Source organism: Balaenoptera musculus, chromosome 3 (genome assembly GCF_009873245.2).
Source record: "Balaenoptera musculus isolate JJ_BM4_2016_0621 chromosome 3, mBalMus1.pri.v3, whole genome shotgun sequence".
NCBI lineage: Eukaryota > Metazoa > Chordata > Mammalia > Artiodactyla > Balaenopteridae > Balaenoptera > Balaenoptera musculus.
Window position 1 is genome coordinate 101729928 of NC_045787.1, and position 24014 is coordinate 101753941.

General features: G+C 40.5%; 1 pseudogene; it reads left to right on the forward strand.

Annotated features, from left to right (window-relative positions):
• The first annotated feature begins 1086 nt into the window (after positions 1-1086).
• LOC118892521 lies at positions 1087-17341 on the forward strand (annotated as a pseudogene).
• The last annotated feature ends 6673 nt before the right edge of the window (positions 17342-24014 follow it).

A 24014-nucleotide genomic window follows, 5' to 3' on the forward strand; every position in this document is an offset into this window, starting at 1 on the left:
CCCATGGCAGGTGCTTACCTGGTACCTAGCTCTCAGAAAGGGCTTCCAGTCACACTATGGTTATTCATCTTTTTTTTTTCCAGTTTTATTGGGATATAATTGCCATACAGGACTGTTTAAATTTAAGGTCCACACCATAATGATCTGACTTACATACATCATGAAAAGACTACCAAAGTTTAGTGAACATCTATCACCTGATACAGATACAAAATATACAGATCCTCGTCCTTGTTTATCTTATAACTAGAAGTTCCTACTTTTTGACTGCCTCCATCCAATTTCCCTTCCCCAACCCTCAACTCTGGTAACCACAAACCTGATCTCTTCTTCTATAAGTTTGTTCATTTGTTTTTGAAGTATAAATGACCTACAATACTATGTTAGTTCCTGTTACACAATGTAGTGATTTGGTATTTTTATACATTTCAAAATTATCACCACAAGTCTATTAAGATCTGTCACCATATAAAGATATTACATAGTTATTGACTTTATTCCCCATACTGTACATTTCATACCCGTGACTCATTTATTTTGCAACTGGAAGTCTGTATCTCTTAATTGCCCTCACCTATTTCTCCCTCCACTTTTCTCCCCTCTGGCAACTGCATATTTGTTCTCTGTATCTATGGCTCTGCTTCTGTTTTGTACGTTTTCTTATTTGTTTTGTTTTTTAGATTCCACATATAAGTGAAACCCCCTAGGTCCACCCATGTTCATGGTTGTCCATCTTTATTTTTTCTCCCTCCCCCATTAAAACACATCCGTCTCACCCCTCAGCAACCTCTGGGCTTTCTCAGTGTGGAAAAGCACGTGGAAAGCAACCCGTTTTTCCATTTGTCAAGCAGACTGAGATTTCTTCTAGCTGATCTGATCCTTGTCTTTGGTGTTGCCAGATGAGGAAGCAGCAGAGGGGCCCCAGGACCACCCAGACATCTGGGATGCTTGTGCTTGGAGATCATTCATTCAAAAATGCATTATCAAGCACCTACTACATGCAGCCAGTTTTTGAGATACTTCACATAACTCAGTGAATGAAGCAGACACAACCCCTGGGCCTCAATACTAGACAGAGAGTTGGACATGCACACTAGATACCATACACAGCTCCTGTCCCCGTACATCACATGTGATGCCATCGTAGGCTTCCACACATCTGGAGGCATCTTCCTATTTTCTGATGAGGATGATGAACCACAGGACTTACTGACACAGTGAGTGGCCTCTGGGTGTGGAAGGAGGGCCTCCTGCCTCTACAGAACAGGGTGGGACAGTACAGGAGGGTTGGGACCGGCAAAACGCTGGATCTCACACATCGTTTGATTCCCATGGAAAAGCGAGGCCTTGTGGCTTCCATTCCAGGAGGAAAGTAGTGAAAAAGAACTGTGGGTAAGGTCCCAGGACCCTGGGGACAAGAGTGGAGGCTAGGCTGTACCATCCCCTGGAAACTCATCTCCATTGTAGGTCCGCCTCAATCTGTGGACGTGTGGACCTACTTCTCCCTACCTCCTCCAGCCCTCATCCTGGTGCCAGAGAACCTGAACTGACTGCTCTGGAAGTGACCAGAAGGAGGGTCTGGAAGAGGAACCACAGGATGGTTTTGGGGTGGGCAGGAGTCAGGAACCATATAGCCTGGAATGTGCCAACAGCCAGCCCTGAGAGGTGACTAGAGGAAGTTTGGTGTTCTGGCAGGGGACGGGAGGAAGATTTGGAGGAGGCTACTAAGGGTCCCAGCTGCTCCATGGGGGGGCCTAGGTTGGGCCAGGAGACTGAGGGTGAGGGGTATCAGTGGAGGGTCCATTGCAGCACCTGAGAGTGGGCGCTCATTACCAACCCCACCCTGATGGCAGAGGAGTGCATCCCCTTCCTCAACACATTCCTGTTACCTGCTGCAGCCAAACACTGTGATGGAGGATAATCTGGAGGTGAGTGAGCCTGGGCATGGGGCGGGGGTGGGGGGATCCTGCGGTTAGAAAGGAGGGAGTCCCTTCCTACCTAAGGTCTGAGTCTCCCCGTTTGTCATCAGAGAATGTTGAGTTAGAAGGTCTCTGGCCTCAGTTCCCCTATCCCCCCATCTCTGGAGCCCAGAGCCAAGCCCAGGTCCAACTCCTGCTTCTGGGCATAACTGCCCCCTGCTGGGCCCTGGCAGTAGTGCAGTATGAGAAGGGGTGGGGATGGGGGCTAGTTATGGGCTCAGAGGTCTGTTTCTGACAGACTTTGGCTGTCTGCCTTCCAAAACAAGGTGATCAACTTTCTGAAAAGGAGAGAGGTGAGCAGCTGTGGTCTCACTGCAGGGAGGTGTAGAAATCAGGGACCCCAATGGGCAGGACCCTCTCTGGCTCTAACCCTTGGATCTTACACTCGTTGGGAGAGTTTGATACACAAAACAGGAAAGAGCCATCCCATTAATGGGTGGGGGTAGGGGATGACATGAAGGACAACTTCCTGGAGGAGGAGCTATTTAAACCCAGTTGGGACATCAGGCAGGGCCTGGATGGAAGTGGAGGCAAGGATGGTCTCCATGTGAGCAAAGACAGGGGACCAGCCCCCTGTCCCATGCCTCACCCCCAGGAGGTCCCTGCAGTTCCCCCACCCAGGCCTTATCTGTGAGTCCTCAGATGGTAGTTTTGACCTAAAAAGCACTGCATGCAGGAAAGGCAAATCTACATCTAGAGTAAGTGCCTGTCCCAGAAAGAACGAAACATTGCTCCTTCAATGGCCAAATTTATCCAATGTAATCACCTGCCACCCAGGGCTGATCATCCCAGGGAGTGGTGATACCTCAACCCTTGCTGAGAACCATCTGAAGACCACCAGAACAGCTCTTCTACAACTAAGGCTGTAAAGAAAGAGCCACAGGGAGTCTGGTAGGAGGGGCAGAGAAGCAATTTAGTCAAGACCCACAGCCACTACCAGCACGTGTGCCTGTGCACGCTTAGGAAAGAGTTGAACCAGCTTGGCCGGGGCCTGCCATGGGCCAGGGCAGAGACTGCCACTGCCAGCATATACCCACTTATGAGCACTTGGCAAGGAGAAGAGCAAGTTCAGTAGTGTGAGTCAAATGCCTGCAGCCCCAACCCAGCCTCTAACCAAGGCAAGCAAACCAGGGAAAAACTGGAACCAGCTCACAAGTGCAGCCCCAAGCCCTGGGGCACTGGACATGCCCCCAACCAAGGTAGAGGCTGCCATCACCTCCCTCAGAGCTCCTGTTCCAGCACCTTGGGCACTGGCCTCAACCCCAATAGGGCAGTGACTACCATTCAGCCTAGAAGAAGTCTCAGCTTGCAAATGGCTCCTGCTGTAGCCCCTCCAACTCAAACCCTACCAAATTCCCACCAAGGCAGCGGCTGCCATTGCACCCCAGGGAAGTCGTGGCCTAGGATGACTTCAGATCCAGCTCTCCCACCAAAGCCACTAGGCACATGCAGAACACATAGGGACACTCTCACAAAAGGACATACCATCAAGACCACGATAAGTAACTGTTTCACCTAATTTCTTAGAAACAAAGAAGGAAAGTTATACAAAATAAGAAAACAGAAGAACATGTTGCAAATGAAAGAACAAGAGAAAACCCCTGAAAAATATTCCTAATGAAACAGAGATAAATAATTCACCTGATAAAGCATTTAAAGCAATAGTAATAAAAATGCTAACCTAACTTGGGAAAACAATAGATGAACACAATCAGCACTTCAACAAAGAACTAGAAAATATAAAAAAGAACCAGTCAGAAATGAAGAATTCAATAACTGAAATGAAAAATACACTCGAAGGAATTAACAATAGATTAGGCAATACAGAAGAATGTGTAAGCGATTGGGAGATAGAAAAGTGAAAATCACCTAATCAAAACAGCAAAAAGAAAAACAAATTGTTAAAAATGAGGATAGGTTAAGGAACCTTTGGGACAACATGAAGCATACTAACATTCTCATTACAGGGGTCCCAGAAGAAAAAGAGAGAGAGAAGGGGACCAAAAATGTATTTGATGAAATTATGGCTGAAAACTTCACTAACCTGAAGGAGGATACAGATACCCAGGTTCAAGAAGCACAGACAGACCCAAACAAGATGAACCCAGAGACTCACACCAAGACACGTCATAATTAAAATAGCAAAAGTTAGAAATGAAGAACTTTAAAGGCAGCAAGAGAAAAATAATCACATACAAGGGCATGCCCATAAGGCTATCAGCTGATTTTTTTAGCAGAAACTTTGCAGCCCAAAAGGAAGTGGCATGATATATTTAAATTACTGAAAGGAAAAAACCTACAACCTAGGATACTCTTCCCAGCAAGGTAATCATTCAGAATTGAAGGACAGATAAAGAGTTCCCCAGTCAAGCAAAAACTGAATTAATGACTACTAACCCAACCTTACAAGAAATGTTCAAAGTTCTCCATTAAGAGAAAAAGAAAAGGCTACAACAAGAAATAAGAAAATGGAGGTAGGGAAAAACTCATTGGTAGAGGCAAATATATAGAAAAGCAGTGCATCAACAATTTAAATAAGCTAGTACAAAGGTTAAAAGAGAAAACTTTTTAAGTCAACTATAACTACAATAGACAGTAAAGAGATAGGCATGAATATATAAAATAAGACATCAAAACATAAAATGTGGGGGAGGAGTAAAAATGCCGATCTTTTAGAATGGATTTGAACTTAAATAACTATCAGTTTAAAACAAGTAGTACAGTTATAGGTCAATACACAGGAACTCCGTGGTAGCCACAAATCAAAAACCTACAACAGATGCACAAAAATTAGAGAGAAAGGGATACAAACATTAACACTGAAGAAAATCATCAAACCACAAGGGAAGAGACTAAACGAAGAAAAAAACATAGAACTACAAAATAAATAAAAAACAAGTTACAAAATGGCAACCATTACATACCAATCAATAATCACTTTAAATGTCAATGAACTAAATGCTCCAACCAAAACATGTAAGGCAGCTAACTGGATAAAAAGGCAAGACCTATCTACATACTGCCTACACGAGACCAACTTCAGAGCTAAAGACACACACAAACTGAAAGTAAGAGGATGGAAAAAGATATCCATGCAAATGGAAGCGAAAAGAAACCCAGGAGAGCAGTACTCATATAACACAAAGTAGACTTTAAAAAAAAGTCTATATGAAAAAATGAGGAAGGGCATTATATAATGATAAATGGGTCAATACAAGAAGAGAATATAACATGTTAAATACACATGCACCTAATATAAGAGCACCTAAATATATAAAGCAAATATTAAAGACATAAAGAGAGAAACTGACAGGAATACAGTAATAGTAGGGGACATAACACTCCACTTATATCAATGAATAGACCATCCAGACAGAAAATCAATAGGAGACAGAGACCTTAAATGACACTTTAGACCAGATGGACTTAATAGATATTTATAGGATATTCCATCCAAAAAGAACAGAATACACATTCTTTTCCAGTGCACATGGAACGTTCTCCAGGATAGATCACATGCTAGGCCACAAAACATTACTCAATAAATTTAAGAGGACATAATTTATATCAAGCATCTTTTCTGACCACAACAGTATGAAGTTAGAAATCAATTACAGGAAGAAAAATAGAAAAAACACAAATGCATGGAGACTAAACAACATGCTATTTTTTTAAAATGTATCAACAGATAAATCAAAGAGGAAATCAGAAAATCCCTAAGACAAATGAAAGTAAAAACACAACTTTCCAAAATCTATGGAACACTGCAAAAGCAATTCTAAGGGGGAAGTGTATAGCAATATAGGTCTACCTAAAGAAACAAGAAAAATATCAAATAAACAACCATCAAAAGGAATTAGAAAAAGAAAAACAAACAAAGCCCAAAGTCAGCAGAAGAAAGAAAATAATAAAGATCAGAGTGAAAATAAACAAAAGAGACCAAAAAAACAAAAACAAAAAAACCCCCAGAAATATCAATGAAAACAAGAGCTACTGTTTGAAAAGATAAACTAGATTGATAAGTCTTTAGCCCGGTTCATTAAGAAAAAAAGAGAGAGGACCCAAATAAACAAAATTAGAAATGAAAGAGGGAAAGTTAAAACTGGTATCACAGAAATGCAAACAATCATAACAGAATACTACAGTTATATGCTAACAAATTAGACAACCTAGAAGAAACTGAAACATACAATCTTCCAAGATTGAATCAGCAAGAAATAGATAACCTGAACAGACTGATTACTAGTACTGAAATTAAATCAGTAATCAAAAAATTCCCAAAAAACAGAAGTTCAGGACCACATGTCTTCACAGAGGAATTCTACTGCATATAAAGAAGAATTAATACCTATCCTTCTCAAACTATTTCAAAAATCTGAAGAGAAGGCAACACTCCTAAAATCATTCTATGAGGCCAATATTACCCTGACACCAAAACCAGACAATGACACTGCAAAAAAGAAAATCCCAGGCCAATATTTCTGATGAATACAGATAAAATACTCAACAAAATATTAGCAAACCAAATTCAATACATAAAAAGCATCATACACCGTAATCAAATAGGACGTATCCCAGGATGCAAAGATGGTTCAATATCTGCAAATCAATCAATGTGATACAGCACATTAACAAAACAAAGAATAAAAATCACATGATTGTCTCAAAAGATGCAGAAAAAGCATTTGACAAAATTCAACATCCATTCATGATAAAAAAACTCTCAACAAAGTTGGTACAGACAGAACATATCTCAACATAATAAAGGCCACTTACGACATACCCATAGCTAACGTCACAATGAACCATGAAAAGCTGAAAGATCTGGAACAAGACAAGGATATCCACTCTCACCATTTATATTTAACATTGAATTGGATGTCCTAGCCACAGCAATCAGACAAGAAAAAGAAATAAAAGGCATCCCAATTGGAAGGGCAGAGCAAAACTGTCACTATTTGCAAATGACATGATACTATTATACATATAGAAAACTCTAAAGTCTCCATTAAAAAACTATTAGAAGTAAAAAATGAATCAGTAAAGTTGTAGAATACAAGATTAGTATACAGATATCTGTTGTTTTTCTATATGCTAATAATAAAGTATCAGAAAGAAAAAGTAAGAGAACAATCCCATTTATAATTGAATCAAAAGAATGAGATACCTTGGGACTTCCCTGGTGGTACAGTGGTAAAGAATCCACCTTCCAATGCAGCGGATGTGGGTTTGATCCCTGGTCAAGGAACTAAGATCCCACATGCTGCGGGGCAACTAAGCCCATGTGCCACAACTACGTTGAGCTTGCATGCCTCAATGAGAGAGCCCACAAGCCACAAAACTACAGAGCCCACACGCCCTGGAGCCCACGCGCCACAACAAGAGAAAGAAAACCCGCATGCCACAACTAGAGAGAAGCCCGAGCGCTGCAACTAGAGGGAAGCTCGAGTGCCGCAATGAAGAGACTGTGTACTGTAACGAAAGATCCTGCATGCCTCAATGAAGATCCCATGTGCCACAACTAAGACCCAACGCAGTCAAAATAATAATAATAATAAGATACCTACGAGTAAATTTAACCAAGGTGGTGAAAGACACATACTCTTAAAACTATAACACACTGATGAAGAAAACTGAAGATGATTCACATAAATGTAAAGATATCCCATGTTCATCAATTGGAAGTATTAATATTGTTAAAATGTCCACACTACCCAAAGCAATCTACACATTTAATGCAATCTCTATTAAAATACTCATGATATTTTCCACAGAACTAGAACAAATAATCCTAAAATTTGTATGGAACTACAAAAACCCCAAATAGCCAAAGCAATCTTGAGTAAAAAGAACAAAGCTTGAGGTATTATACTCCCTGACTTCAGACTATACTACAAAGCTACAGTAATCAAAAGAGCATGGTACTGGCACATAAAAAGAGACATAGACCAATGGAAAAACATAAAGAGACCAGAAATAAACCCATGCACATATGGTCAATTAATCTATGATGAAGGAGGCAAGAATATACAATGGGGAAAAGACGGTCTCTTTAATAAGTGGTGTTCGGAAAACTGGACAACTACATGTAAAATAATAAAATTAAAACATTTTTTCAAACCATATACAAAAGTAAACTCAAAATGGACTAAAGACCTAAATGTATAAAACTCCTAGAAGAAAACATAGGCAGTACACTCTTTGGCATAGGTCTTAGCTATATACTTTTGGATCTATCTCCTCAGGCAAGGGAAATAAAAGCAAAAATAAATAAATGGGACCTAATCAAACTTAAAAGCTTTTGCTCAGTGAAGAAAAACATCAACAAAAGGAAAATACAACCTACTGAATGGGAGAAAATATTTGTAAATGATATATGTAATAAGGGACTAATAATCAAAATAGAGAAAGAACTCATACAACTCAATATCAAAAAAAAATCCAATTAAAAATGGGCAGGAGACCTGAACATTTTTCCAAAGAAGACATACAGATAATATATAAAAATATCAAATCACTATGCTGTATACCTGAAGCTAAAATAATAAGTCAACTATACTTTGATTTAAAAACAAAAAGAAAAGGAAAGAAAGAACCAGTCTTGTGAAGATCTGAGGAAGAATGTTCTAAGTACCCAAGCACAGGAATGAGTTTGTCAGTCACTGGGGTCAGAGGGAAGGCCTGAGCAACTGGAGTGATGAGCAAAGGGGGAGAGAGGCAGAAGCAAGGTCAGGGTACCAAAAGAGGTCACTCTTCAGAAGACCTGATAAACCAAGTAGTTTGAATCTTTTTTAGGGACAAACAGAAACCTCTGGAGAGCTCCTTCCATTCAGGAGAGTAATGTTAGAGTTCTCATAGCACAAGAATAGCTCAGCACTGAGGCTCCTGGTCCCATTCTGGCTGCCATCAGAGCATCAGATGATGGGATATTGAGGTAAGAAGAGTAAGTACTGAGATAAATTGTAAATAAATGGTAATTATTGTACTGAGGTTCTAACTGGAAAGTCATAATAATCCAAACCCTATAGAAGCAAAACTCAAGCTGGGGTACTATAGTTTTATCTGGATGAGGAATTATTTTTCAAAGACACTTGGACACTAAAGTATACATTTTTGCTCTGCCATAATGAATGGCATTTAAACAAAACTGAAGATGGAACAGAAAAGACTCTGTTTACAAGAGGTGGTCCAGGCACCAGGAGGCTCTGATAAACAGAACACCCTTTACTTAGGTTACATATAGCTTAATATAGAGTATAATATTGAGTGCAATATTGGGTATTCTATACTCAATATTGTATATACTCAATAATACTCTCATACTGAATATAGCTTAATTATATACAGTTTAATATTGAGCTATATATACCAGACCATATAAAAAATGTGATCACTTTTCTATAGAAGCTAATATTTAATATTGAGAAGACCAAAGATATCCTATGGTAGGTAAAGCACATAAAACTGTACATCTACTCTTACAGTAAGTGGTTAATAAATGTTTAAATCAATAAATGAATGCTTAGATTTCAATCATTTGTCATTCAATAAAAATATGCTATTTAATTGAGATTATCTGATTTACAAGTTAGTTTGAATAACATCTCAATTTTTTTCTTTTTTTTTTTTTTAAAGTCAATTTTTTTAAATTTACTTATTTATATTTATTTTTGACTGCATTGGATCTTTGTTGCTGCGTGCGGGGGCTACTCTTTGTTGCTGTGTGTGGGCTTCTCATCGCGGTGCCTTCTCATTGCAGAGCACGGGCTCTAGGCGCATGGGCTTCAGTAGTTATGGCGTGCGGGCTTCAGTAGTTGTGGCTCAGGGGCTCTAGAGTGCACGCTCAGTAGTTGTGGCACATGGGCTTAGTTGCTCCATGGCATGTGGGATCTTCCCAGAACAGGGCTTGAACCTGTGTCCCCTGCACTGGCAGGCAGATTCTTAACCACTGCACCCCCAGGGAAGCCCCTACATCTCAATTTTTATGACAGAATTTAAGTCTATCTGATATAAGGGATGCATAGTATTTTATTATATTTTATTGATAAAGAAAAAGTTATAAAAATGAGGCTTTAACATTAGCAATTCCATTCTAATATATTGGGAATTATCATAGGTATAGCCAATTTGGGGCATAAATTTTATTTCCATAAAGACAACTTGGGGGGGAGTAAAAGTGTTTTGATAAAAGCTATCATAAAGTACACTTTTTTTAAATTAGCATTCACAAAAGAGTTAAATCACAGGAAAATGCTTTAAAAAAATATCTAAAAATAGTCCTTGTGGATAACCAAAAACATTAAACATAGATAACTGACCTAAGCACATGATAATATCAATCAACTAGGATGGCAATTGGGCAGTATACCTGGTTATTTTTCATACGCTGCCTTCTCTTTTCTTTTCATGAGGTATAAATTACAATCAGTGAAATGCACATATCTTAAGAATATAGTCCAATGGGTTTTAACATATGTGTACACCCTATAAACAGCACCCATACTACAGAAACTTCCCTCTAGGCCTTTCCCAATCAATCTCTTCACCTTCTGCTTGAGGCAATCATCACCATAGCTTAGTATTACCAGTTTTAAAAATTCATTGCATAGAATTATATTACTACTTAGCAATAAAAAAGAATGAACTAATTATAGATACAACATGGATGAACCTCCAAATCACTAAGCTGGGTGAAAGAAAAACCATACACAAAAGTAGTATATAATGCATTATTCCATTTATATAAAATTCCAAAAAAATCCAACTAACCCTTGCTGACAGAACTCAGAGCACTGGTTGTCTGGGGACCAGGGAGAGGATAAGCAAGAGGAATTACAAATGAGCATTAAGTAAATGTGAGAGGTATATTCATATGTCAAAACTTATCAAATTGTACACTTTAAATATGTGTAGTTGAGTTTTTTCAACTATATCTCAGTAAAGCTTAAAATCATAACTCAAATGGCATATCAGTTTGCTGGATAAGAAAAATTTACTTTGCAAGTCACACAGAGCTTACATATTCAATAAGTAATTAAGCTTTCATAATGTGTTTTAACTTAGAAAAGGTTTCACCATTTTTCCTCCAAATATTTTTCTCTAATGTAATTTTTCTTCCATCCCATGATTCCAATTCCATGTGTGTTCAATACCAATGTTGTCCTACAATAAAGAGGTCAATACTGCTCTTTTTATTTTTTTCACTCTGGGCTTTTGTTTGGTTTATTTTTATTGATTTGCAAGGTCACTGATCTTTTCTCATTGTCCAGTCTGTTGTTATGACCTCATTTCATCTCACTTCTCAAATTTCCATTTGACCCCTTTTTAGTTTCCATTTTTCTACTATGAACTTCTATCTGTTCATACATTATATCCATCTTTACCTTAGATCTTTGAAAATATTTCCATTTGACCCCTTTTTAGTTTCCATTTTTCTACTATGAACTTCTATCTGTTCATACATTATATCCATCTTTACCTTAGATCTTTGAAAATATTTATAATATTGTCTTAAATTCTTTTTGACTAGAAGGCTCTAGTGAAATCTTCTTTCAGTTCAAATTATAAAACAATTGTATGTGTCATTTAAATAAGGGAGTAGACTTCCTTATTTAATGTTTTATTTACTTTCAACGTACAGCTCAAAGCACAAACACTGTACGCTTTAAACCCAAACCCTTTCTTTCTCCTGTTTATTCAATATTTTGGACACATATTATGACATATGCACTGGACCTAAATTCAAGAGCTCTGTGAGAACCATATCATTGGAAGAAGGAATTCATTGATCTACTGTATTTTTCAAGGGCTTCAGCCTCATATTTGGTTATATGTTACTAACTGATCCACTAAAATAAGATGGCAAAAAACCCAGCTCTATTTTTGGAAACACAATTTTCCTTATTATTTTTTTACAAGTTGTATGTACCTATTGTCTTCTGTTATTAAGAAACGAACAAAATAATGTCTTAGTCCGCATTTGTTTTTAAGTGATGCTTCACTTTATACTTTTTCTTGAGGTATAAATCACAAAAAATAAAATGCATATATCTTAATAGTACAGTTCAATGATTTTGACAATGACTGGGTAACAACCACTGAAATTAATATATAGAACATTTCCATCGCTCCCAAAATTTCCCTCATTCCCCCTTTCCAGTTAGTCTGCTTTCCCCTAGAGGTAACCAGTTTCTCACTTCTATTAACATGGTATAGATTTGCCTGTTCTTGGAACTTATATTAAATGAGTACTTATATACTCATATAAGTACTCTTTTGCATCTAGATTCATTTACTCAGATACTATTTTTAAGATTTATCTATGTTGTTTCATCAATCAAAAGTTCATTCTTTTTAACTGTTAAGTATTCCATTGTATAAATATACTACAATTTCTTTACCCATTTTCATACTGATGGGCCTCTTGGATTGTTTTCAAATTTTGGCTATTACTTTGTATAAAGTCTGCTATGAATATTCTCTTATACACATTTTCATAGACATATGTTTTCATTTCTCTTGGCTTAATACCTAGAAATGGAATTTCTGTGTCATAGATTTATTTCACTTTATATATCTTTTTCCACTCCTCAAACTGAACTTATTTGTGTTTTTAGATATTATAAAATATATCCTGTAAACAACATGTAGATAGGTCTTGCTTTTTATCCAGTCTTGTAATTTACTTCTCTCTAATGGAGCATTTAGTCCATTTACATTTAATAGAATTATGGTTTTGTTCAGATCAGTTTAATTCTACTACCTTGGTATTTGTTTTCTATTTGTCCCATCTGTTATGTGTTCTATTGTTCATTTATTTCTATTGTCTTTTGTGCTTACAGAATAATTCTTATCCAATTTTATCTATTTTATTGATTTTTTTAGCAATACTTCTTTGTGTGTGTCCACTGGTATGTGTTGTAATGGTTACCCTATAGATAGAAATACACACACTTAACTTACCACAGTCTCAATTCATAAGATATTAAAGAACAATACAATAACTATATAATGGTATAATTTCACTTAATCCCCACTCAATTCCTTGTATATTAGCCATATGTTTTAATTCAACATATTCTATAAACCCCATACCCACTATTACTGTTTGTGCTTTAAACAGTCAAGAGTCTTTTAAAGAACTTCAGCAATATCATGAGCCTAAAACGACTAAAATTAGAGTTCAAGGGCATCAAGACAGCCAGAACCTAAGAGGCCAAGATTATCGAGAGAAGAGTTCAAAGAACTGAGCCCAACAGTCTGAGCCTTTTTTCCTCTTGAGGCACTTGCCAGTTTGTAAGTAGTATAGGCTGAGAAGCACAGAAGCGGCGCAGAAAGTAGCTGCTATGAGTTCGAGAAACTATGCAGGATTTTTGTCAGTTTCATGGTTCTGGGAAGATTTTAAAAATGGGATTAAAGAACCACCAAAAGTATGGGGTTCTGATAAAAACCCCAACTATTCAATTGGACACCAGAAGGGCTACAGTCTATGCTGAGGTTAAGCCAGAAATAGACCAGCCATACAGACTTGAACCCAGCTGTGAATCAGCTCAGCCCGTTTGAATTAAAGTAATCCATGCCGACTCTAATTGACTGCCAGAAGCTAAAGAAATCCCCTTTAGAGAAAGATAACATTTCAAGAATCCCTATAATTTTTACACATAATTTTAGTAATTCAATAAAAACTTTACGAGATATACAAAATAAAAAATAAGGTGGGGGGAGCGGGGCGGGGGGAAGGCAATAGAAACTGATGCACAGGTGATCCAGATACTGGTTTTCAGAAAAAGATTTTAAATGACTGTGAAATGGATGACAAGACAGAGAAATCAACTAGAAAACTAGAATTTATATCAAAAGAATAAAATGGAACTCCTAAAACAAAAAATAATATCAGAAATCAAGGATGCAATGGAGACCACCTCACATCCGACAGAAGAGGTAAAATTAAAGCAACGTACTTACAACAGGCCGTGGCGACGGCGGTTCCTGCAGTCGCTGTGAGCTGCCGGTGGCTCCGAGGGCAGCAAGCGCAGCTCTGGGCGCGTGGCTCGCGCGGTGGCGGCCCTTTGGATACTGCCCTGCGGCGCAGCGGCCTAGACCTCAGCGTGGCTGAGGGCTCTGTGCGGCGCAAACGCAGCAGCGTGAGCTTGGAGGCGTTTCCGCCCAGCCCGCACATGCGCACCTTCCTAGATGCGCAGAAAGCCACTTCCCAGGCTTCCACACGCAGGGCTCGGAGTTCGCATGCACCGAGTTCGCCTTCCCCAGCCAGACACAGACGCGCCTCCCAAGGTGGCAGCACTAGAGGCCGGGTCCGTGTGGAAGCTGCAGCCGGACAGGTGGACTCGCAGGTGGGCTAACCCGTGCGCATCCTGCAGAACCAGGCGAGAATGAGAATGTGGGCAAGACAAGCCAATTGGCCAAGTTGAACTTCAAAGAAGATGAAGACGATACTTGTTACAGGAAGGATGTCTCATACGTGCCTGCAGCTACTGGGGAATACCCGATCCCGATTGCATGGTTTACTGTGATAGGGTGGTTCAGTAGATCATGGAAATGCTTCTGGCAGCCACATTCTAAGTCACCTCTGAGGGCAAAATGCAAAGAGATGACTCTGCACAAGGATGGGCCCCGGGGGAGACGGTTCTGGAGTGTTATGACTATGTCAGCAGCAAGGCCTTCCTCCTTGGCTTCATTCTTACCAAAGCCACCTGGGTCATGGGGCGACTGTGCAGCCAGCCCTAAGCCACTCAGAGCAGCCTCAAGAAAATCAGCTGAGAGAGTTCACAGTGGAAACCCCGGATCCAGGACCACTACTTCCTGTCCTGGCTGATCACAATCCCTTCTGAGCAGAAACAGCTGTGGGCTCACAGATCCTCACGGAGTAGATGAGCCAGCTGGGGTAGCTCGGCAAGGAAAATCCTTCCACCGCCTTGGAGGACCTGGAGAAGCCAGGGGTGGAGGCGGGGCCCCAGCATATCATCCCCAGGTAGGAGGACTCTTACCAGTACCAGAACATATTTGGCCCTCTGGTCAAGCTGGAGACCAACTACTCTAAGAAACTGAAAGAGTCCCAGAGTCAAGGTAACATCACTGTCAGGTGGGACCTGGGCCTTAACAAGAAGAGAATTGCCTACTTCACTTTGCCCCAGGACTGACTTTGATAATCAGGCTTTAGTAATAATTTGGTTAGGAGACGTGCAGCTCATGCAGGGAAACAAGATTTGCCTGTGGTACAAAGGGGACCTGGTGCCCCTGTGGAAAGGGATCCACCACGTCATCAAGGCTCCTGATAATTACGGCAATGAGATCGCCATTGAGCTGCAGAGTAGTTGTGGGCGCGCCTCGGAGGTAACTCATAACTTCCAGGTGGATTTCATGTGGAAGTCAGCCTCATTAGACAGAATGCAGAGTGTTGAAAACATCTGCTGTGGAGGAGAGCTCCATGTTGGGCTACATCTACCATAAACAGCTAGGCGTGATCAGAAAGTGCCAGCTGCCCAAGTACTTCACAGCACAAGAGTTCCAAGACCTCCACCACTCTCAGGCTGACTTTCTGAGGATGGTGCTGCAGAGACCACTGAGCCGGATCCAGGGACCACTAGGCACAGGGAAGATGTGACCTCAGCCACCATCATCTACCATCTGGCTTAGTGGGCCTGTGCTAGTCTGTGCCCCAGCTAACATAGCCAGGGATCAGCTGACCAAGAAGATCCACTGACCAGGCTGAAAGTCATGCAGCTCTGCGCCAGGGTCCTCGGCTCCCCGTTGCGCATCCTGGCCCTGCACAAGCAGATCAGGAACACAGGTAGCATGCCAGAGCTCCAGAAGCTGCAGTTGCTGAAGGACAAGACCTGGGAGCTGTCGTCTGCAGACCAGAAGTGGTACTTGGCCCTGAAGCAGACTCCTGAGAGGGAGCTGCTCGTGAACACAGATGTCATCTGCTGTACATGCGGGTGACCGAAGCTTGCCAAGATGCAGTTTGACAGGGACCCAGGCCACTGGGCCCTGGAGTGCACGGTCCCTGTGTCCTCAGAGCCAAGCAGCTGATCCGTGTGGATAGCCACTGCCAGCTGGGCCTCATGGTGATATGCAAGACAGCAGCCGAGGCTGGGCTGTCCCAGTCACTCCTTGAGTACCTGGTGGTGCTGGGCACCTTTCCCATCAGTGTCATCCGCCTCCAGGTCCAGGATCAGAGGTACCCTGCACTCAGCGCCTTCCTGTCCAACATCTTCTGCAAGGACCCTTGTCAGAACAGCAGCAGGTCATGTGAAGATGCTCTGTGTGACCCAGGGCCAGGAGGAGATCATCAGGTCAGGTACCTCCTACCTAACAGGCGAGAAGCTGCAAACATAGAAAAGATCACCACAAAGCTAATGAAGACAGCTGCCAAGCTGGACCAGATTGCCATCATCATGTCCATCATCATGCCCTATGAGGGCCAACGCTCCTACCAGCGCAGTACATGCAGCTCAGTAACTCCCTGCACACCAAGCCCTACCAAGAGGTGGAGAATGGCAGCGTGGATGTATTTCAGGGGCTCAAGAACAATTTTATCATCTTCTGCATGTGGGCAAGTAAGCACCAAAGCACTGGATTTTTAAACAACCCCAGGCACTTAATGTGGCCCTGACCAAAGCACATTATGGACAACCCAAGGGCCCTGTCCAAGTAGCTGCTCTGGAACCACCTGCTGAACTACAGCCACCTGCTGGGGGCGGGGGCACTGAACAATCTGCAGGAGAGCCTCATGCAGCTCAGCAAGCCCAGGAAGCTAGTCATCACCATCAACCTTGGAGCCCGCTTCATGACAACATCCATGTATGACCCCGGAAAGCCATTATCCCAGGATCAGTCTATGATCAGAGCAGCCAGGGCCGGCCTTTGAACATGTGCTTCCAGACCCATGACCAGATCAGCATGATCATTGCCTACCCCAGCCTCATGACCTCCATGAACAGTCCCCATTGCCTCCAACCTGGTCATGCCACCCATGCTGCCACCGGGGTATTTTGGACAAGCTAACAGGCCATCCACAGGTGGGGCACCCCAAAAGGCAAGACTGGTCATGGGGGATTCTAGAAGAACAGCTTTGGGCCTCCTGGGCCAGCCAGAGGAATCTCCTCAACAGCCAGGCCAGCCGGACATGTGCCGTCAAAGCTGTCTCACAGGGTGCCCTGATGACAGGCTGCATCTCCATCAGCCAGCCCTTCCAGGTGAGCCAGGCCCACCTCTCCCAGCCCAGGCTGTCTCAGGACAGTTATCTTGGCAGCGTGGCTCTGTCACAAGACTCCATATACTCCATGTACCAGGGGCAGCAAGCATACCAGCCCAGCAGGGTGATGGGGCTGCCCCAGTACTAGAAGGTGGCCTCCTCCACTAGCAACTTGTTCTGGGTTAAAAAAGTAAAAATGAATGGATACCTGTTTTCCACTGCTAAAACTGAAGCATCATTTTGAGCAGCACGAGAGGGAGAGGAACACCCAAGGGAGAGAGGAGCCTAAGTCAGAGCAAGTGCCCGATGCCGGGGCGTGGTGAGGAGGAGAAGGAGGAGGGGGAGTGAGAGGTGGGGTCCACCACGGAAGACCATCCACCATCAAGCCTCGCCATCCCTGCTGCCAGCAAGGGCCAGCGCCCACCATGTCCACACCTGGGTCTGCCACCAGGGCAGAGCGAGGAAGACCCTCATCTCAGAGGAGCCCTTTTCCCTGTTCTATTCTTTTTCTCTTTTATTTAAAGGGAAACTGCATTTTAGCAGGAAAAAAACTTCGCACTCTGTGCCCAGTCAGGGCTCCGTGCAGTTGACAGCGTGCTAGGCTGAGCCCCATCGAGGTGTGCTGTCCACACCAGCTCTGAAACTGCGGAGGGCATGCTGCCTGTGTTCTAAGAGGGTTTTCCTGTAAAGAAATACATGTTTGGAAGGTCTCTGGTTGCTTTTTAAAGATTCTTTCAAAGAAGTACTGAAATAAAGACTTTCCTGAGTTTGTCTCCCAAATCTGAGTGGTGGACCTGGGTGATGTGAGTAGCTTCCAGAAACAAAGTTTAAACAAACCAATACAACTAGAGACTAGGATCAACACCTGTGATGCAATTGCAAGAAGGGTTTTTGTTTGAAGTTTTAGCTTCCAGCAGCTTCTCCCTGCAGGTGAGGGAGCAGAGTTCAGGAACAGGAGGCTCCTTTCTCCACTGGACTCTGAGAAGAAAAGCATTTCCCTCTCAGGCTGGATTTGCCCCTCACTCCTTGTGGAAATTTGGACACAGAGACAGACACATAGAGGGAAGATGATACAAAGATACACAGAAAAACAACAGCCATGTGACTGTAGTGATGAAGCTACACGCCAAGGAATGCCAAAGGTGGCTGGCAAACATCAAAAGCCAGAAGCAAAGAAGGGTTCTCCCCCAGAGCCATCAGAGAAAGCATGGCTCTGCCAGTGCCTTGATTTCAGACCCCTAGTCTCCAGAACTGTGACACAATAAATTGCTGTTGTCTTAAGCCACTCAACTTTTGATACTTTTTTACAGTCACCCTAGGAAATCAATACAACTACTAGTATAGTTAACAACATGGATGAATTCTCAAAAGCATTATATTATGTAAAAAAATCTTACATAAAAGGTACTTACTGTATGATTCACTTTATATGAAGTTCTAGAACAGGCAAAACTAACCTATGGTGGAAAAAAAATCAGAACAGTGATTGCTTATGGGTGAGGAAGTTGGGACTGGCTGGGAAGAGGCATGAAGAAACTTTCTAGGGGGATGACTACATTCTATATCTTGGTAGAGGATTAGGTACAGCAGTGTTTGCATTTATCAAAACTCAGCAAATGAATATCTAAGATTTGTGTATTTCATTGTATATAAATTCTACCTCAAAATAAAAACTACTATAGACAAATACTGAACTCTAGCTAATGGTATGCATGCTGAGGTGTTTAGAAGGAAGTGTAGTAGTGAGGTCTGTGTTTTAATTTGAAATGCATTAAAGAGTAAGATGGATTGATGACTGCATAGTTAGTTGGTTAGGTAGATATGTGATAATGCAAGTATAATATAATATTAATGGCGGAATCTAGTTGGTGGACATATGGCTATTCAATGTAAAATTCTTTCAACTTTTCTGTGTGCTTGGATATTTTTATAATAAAATGTTACAGAAAAAAGAATGTAATAAAGGAGTTAAACAGAAAATTAGACAAAGTTTAGTCAGGCTGCAGCACAGAATTTTAAAAAGAATGGAAAATACAGAAAGGAGCATAAGTGATACCAGTGTCAGGGATAAAGACTAACATAGGTATAATTGGAGTTGTAGAAGCAAAGAAGAAAAAGAATTGGCTAGATGCTGTTTTTTAAAAGATTGTTTTTGAGAATTTTTCAAAGTAGATGAAAGACTTCAAGCCACATATTTGGTTAATAAAATGAATTGCAAGCATTTCTTTTGAATACAAAGGAAAACAAAATGAGGTATATCTAGTTAAACTGTTGAAAAACAAAGACAAAAACCCCTTAAAAGCATTCAGAAGTGCAACAATAAGACAGAGAACTGACTTCTCAATGGAATGGCATCTTTAAAGTGAGGCACGTGAATAGAGCTGGCATTTATTAGGCTTCTATTATATGTCAGGCTCTGGGCTAAACCCTTTACAAACATTGTACCACTTAATCCTCACACCCTCCCAATGAGGTAGAATTAAGAACCCCATTTTAATAAAAAGACATTGAGGGTTGGAAAAGTTAATTATTTGTGTAAAGTCAGATGGCTAACCAGTGGTAAAGATTCCAATTTAATTGCAACAGACTGTAAACATATTCATCTTAAGCATTGTGCTTCCTCCCGTATTGTAAGTGTTCTGCTTTTTTCCTCCACTTCTGTGCATCTGCCAAGGCTCTTGATCTCAGCATTCCCTGATTTGGTAATCCCCCTGCCAAGTCTTGTAATGGTTATGAAAATATGCTTGGGGTTAATATTGAAAAATGGAGAGAGAGAGAGAAACTGAATGTGATGGAACACTAGTATCTAGTATCGGATAACAAGGATACAGATCACATTATTGTATGATACTGGAGCACTGACTGTAGAGAGAATACATTTAATTGGCACCTTTTCTTTGAATGCAGTATATCTAGTCTCCATTTTGACACTCTAGTAGATGACTGAAATGCTACCTTGTGTCTTGTTAGCACCGTATTGTAAAGTGTATATTATTATAGAAAATTGACAAGGTGATGAGCTGTCACTTTAGCTAAGAGAATATCCTATTTTTAATGAATATTATTTCATAAGGAAATGCGCTGATGACAGCTTATTTCAGTGGAAACTGTTGATGCATAACCTTTTTGCTAGACAACATTATATCAGTAGTGACTATACCTAAAAAATTATGCTAGATGCTAGAAATGTGTTTGCAAGAATAATTTTTAAGAAATGAGTACATAAGAGTAAGTGAAAGTATTTTTGAAATACTGTGTTAGCATATATTTATTATAGGAGATTTTGTGGGGGTATATTTCTTATGACAAAATAGTAATTTATACCCCAATAATATTTTGTTTTTGTATATTTTTTCTTTACATCTGTGATAAGATGTAAGAACACGTCTTCAGAATAAATTTACATGTGTAGATGAATGCACAAATGTATGTATGTATATGCTGATATGCATATAGATAAAAAATTCCGAAGTTTGTATTATATGTCATACAAATTACATCCAATCTGACATGGAAGCACAGATCCTCCACTGATTACTAGAATTAGGAGAGCTAAATTCAAGTCCTGGTTCTATCACTTTTATTTTGTAATCTTGGGAAAGTCCTTTAATCTCTTATTTAAGATGAGTTTACTTCTCAGTTAAAAATGGAGAAAATAATATTTGACCTACATACTTCACAGGGTGGTCAGGAGGCTTTTAAGAGAGATAATGTGTATGAAAGAAACATGATATTGCAAAAAGATATTATATTTAATAATATATATAATTATATATTATAACATATTAAATATAATTGTGTATATAAATACAAGTATCATTATATGACCTGAATTATTCTAGGAGTTACCAACTTATGGCTTCAAATAAGGTCATGTTAACAATAATAATTAAATTTCTCTACTCCATTGCTCACAACCTAATGAAGCCACCTCAAAATATGAGCCAGCTTGTTCTAGGAGAGCGAAGGGGAGTGGAGTTTTAGGAGCTCATAGGGCATCTGCTCAGGTTCCACGCTCTCTCACTCACTAACACTTTCAAGAAACCAGCAGAAGTGCTCTTGCTGACGCTTCACAGCCCACCCGCTCACGGCAAGGGCACCATCCTCTAGGACCCACAAAGTGGTCAGTGTCCAAAGAGCCAGAGTGGGGCTGTGTTCCTGCTCTGCACACAAAGAGAGAGAATGCCTGTCACACTGGCACAATTTCCAAGTCCCTCTTTGTTACACGGGCAGCAAGCTGTATTTCTAAGTGTCCTCTGTCTCTTCCTGCAGGACCCTGTCAGGAGTCCAGGCTTACAGCCCAAAGTCTGAAGCAGGCAATGCTGTTTTTTCCCATTCTTTCCAGCTGGTCCCTTTGCTTTCCCCCTATATATGCAAACACTTGTCTCATTTTCCTCTAACCAAAAAGTATTTTTAAAATGGCATCCTGTCTGGCATATTTCACGTTTCCCACACTTGCCTAGAAATGTCTGAAATCCAGTTGGGAGCACTTAATGTTCTAACTACTTATTGCTGTGTAACACACTGCTCCAAAATTTAGTGACCTAGAACAATATCGATGTTTTGAATTTCACTGTTCTGTAGGTCGTCTGGGTGGAAGTTTTGCTGGTCTTCTGGAACTACTCAACTGAAGTCAGCTGAGCTGACTGGGGACTAGACTCAGCAGTGGCACTGGGATGATTGGGCCCCTCTTCCCTCATAGTCTCTTGTCATTAGGCTAGAATTCCTTTAATAGCAGCAAGAGTATACCAAATGAACAAAGACAGAAGCTGCCAGGCCTCTTAAAATCCAGCTTCTCAAATACACCACACCATTTCCATAGCATTCTGTTGATCAAAGTATGTCACCAGGCCAGCCCAGTGGTCTGCACTTCTTCATGGAAGAGGCATGCAAATAGTGAGATGATAAGAATTGTTGGAGAGTCATCTTTGAAGACAAACAACTACCATTCAGACTCTGGCTACAACAGTGCAAATCCCTTGCACATGCAAAATACACCATCCCCCTCCCAATACCCCAAAAGTCTTATTCAATTACAATATTAGCTCTAAGTCCAGGATTTCCTCATTAAACATGGTCCAGGTGGGGACAAGTTTCCACAGGTTCAGAGACTCAGCTGCAGTTGCTCAAGTGTGGCTCTTCTTGATTTGTGAACTAAAATGACAAGTTATCTGCCTTTCCCACCTCACCTTCACACATACATGCAAAATGCAATAGTCAGAGAGGGATACAATAACTATAATAGACACTCCTGTTCAAGAAAGAGGAAATGGAAGGTGTGTAGAGCCACTGATCCAAAGCAATTCTGAAATCTGGTCAGGTACATATTTCCAGGGCTGCTACTCTGGAAACAGAGAATGCTCTTTGATTAGGGACCAGCTCTGCCCCCTGGGAATAATTTCCTGATTCACTGTTCTCTTAGCTCTTGTCTTTGTCTTGTGTACTGGAGTCTTGGCTCTGCCCTCTGAGTCATTACTTGCTCTCAACACAAATAGAGAAATAGCCACCATTTCACAATTAGTGTACCATTTTGTTTCCTAACAATGCACTCTTTGTGCCAACAGCTGACCAGGACTTATTAAAAGTTCAAAATGAAGTGTGTGACCTTTCCATTTGTGTAAATATGTTCAACTAGGTATGTGGAAATGCTTAAGTCATTTGTATAAATGCATCAGTATAATTATATAATGAATACATGAATAATCTATACAGTTTTTGTACTAAATTAAGCTGTCTTCCAATGTAATAAGCTGTGAAAGAATATTTCTTGTGACCTAAGAAATGCTATATTATTTTATGTCTCTTAAATCTGTTCTTTTACTTAGTTCTAGAAAGGGAAGGAGTATATGGCTTTATCCAGAGGCAAAAGAGGAGCTAGGCAGTGTCACTGACTTCCAGAATGGTGTCGAAAGAAAGAAAGAGAGGAAGGAAGGAAGGAAGGAAGAAAGAAAGAAAGAAACAAACAAACAAAGAAACAAAGAAACAAAGAAAGGCTTGCCCAAATTCTCTCTCTCTTGGATATTTGCAATAGGGAGGAGTGAAATGTTCCAATTGGACATGGCCTTGGACTCTTTGGGAATAATACAATACTAACAATACTTCAGTTCCTGGGCTCTCTACCTAATACTTCTTGGAAGCTCTCTCATGAAAGTTTTCAGTGGGAAATCCAGAATCTGAGAAATTCTCAGAGTTTAGATACCTAAGATATTGCTATGTATCCTTGTAGTGGACCTGCATTAACTGCTTGTTAATGCTAAATATGGTTCCAGTATTTTCCCTCCAGTTATTTTTTAGACATTTTTTTCTTAAGTAAATTGAGGTCATTATCAGATGCAACACTTTAATATAAGTATGACAAAGATTGAGTTCTTCTTTTATTATAGGTCTTCTTTTATATTTTTGAAACCCCTCCCCAACCCCCAGTTTTCTCAGGAATTCCAGTTGTGCATTTATTGGCTTTTCTTTATCTGTCTTCTGTGTATTATTTTTCTAATTATTAATCTTTATTCTTTGACATTTTATTTTGCTATGCTTTTTGATCCCTTCCTATATGTCTATGATTGGGTTTGTAATATATCCATTTCACATTTTGTTACTTCCCTGTTATTGTTTTTTCCCTGTGATTGTGTTATATGTTCCTTTCATTTTTTTCCAGCTCCCCTTCCACCTCTTCCTTCTGAATAGGATACTCTGAATCTATTTTTTAACGATTGTTTCAAAAAGTTTATCTTTTAATGCCTGATATAACAATAAAGAAATCTTTGACTTTCTGCCATAATTTTTCTTCTGATGTACAGTTTCATTTGTCATTTTTTGTTGTA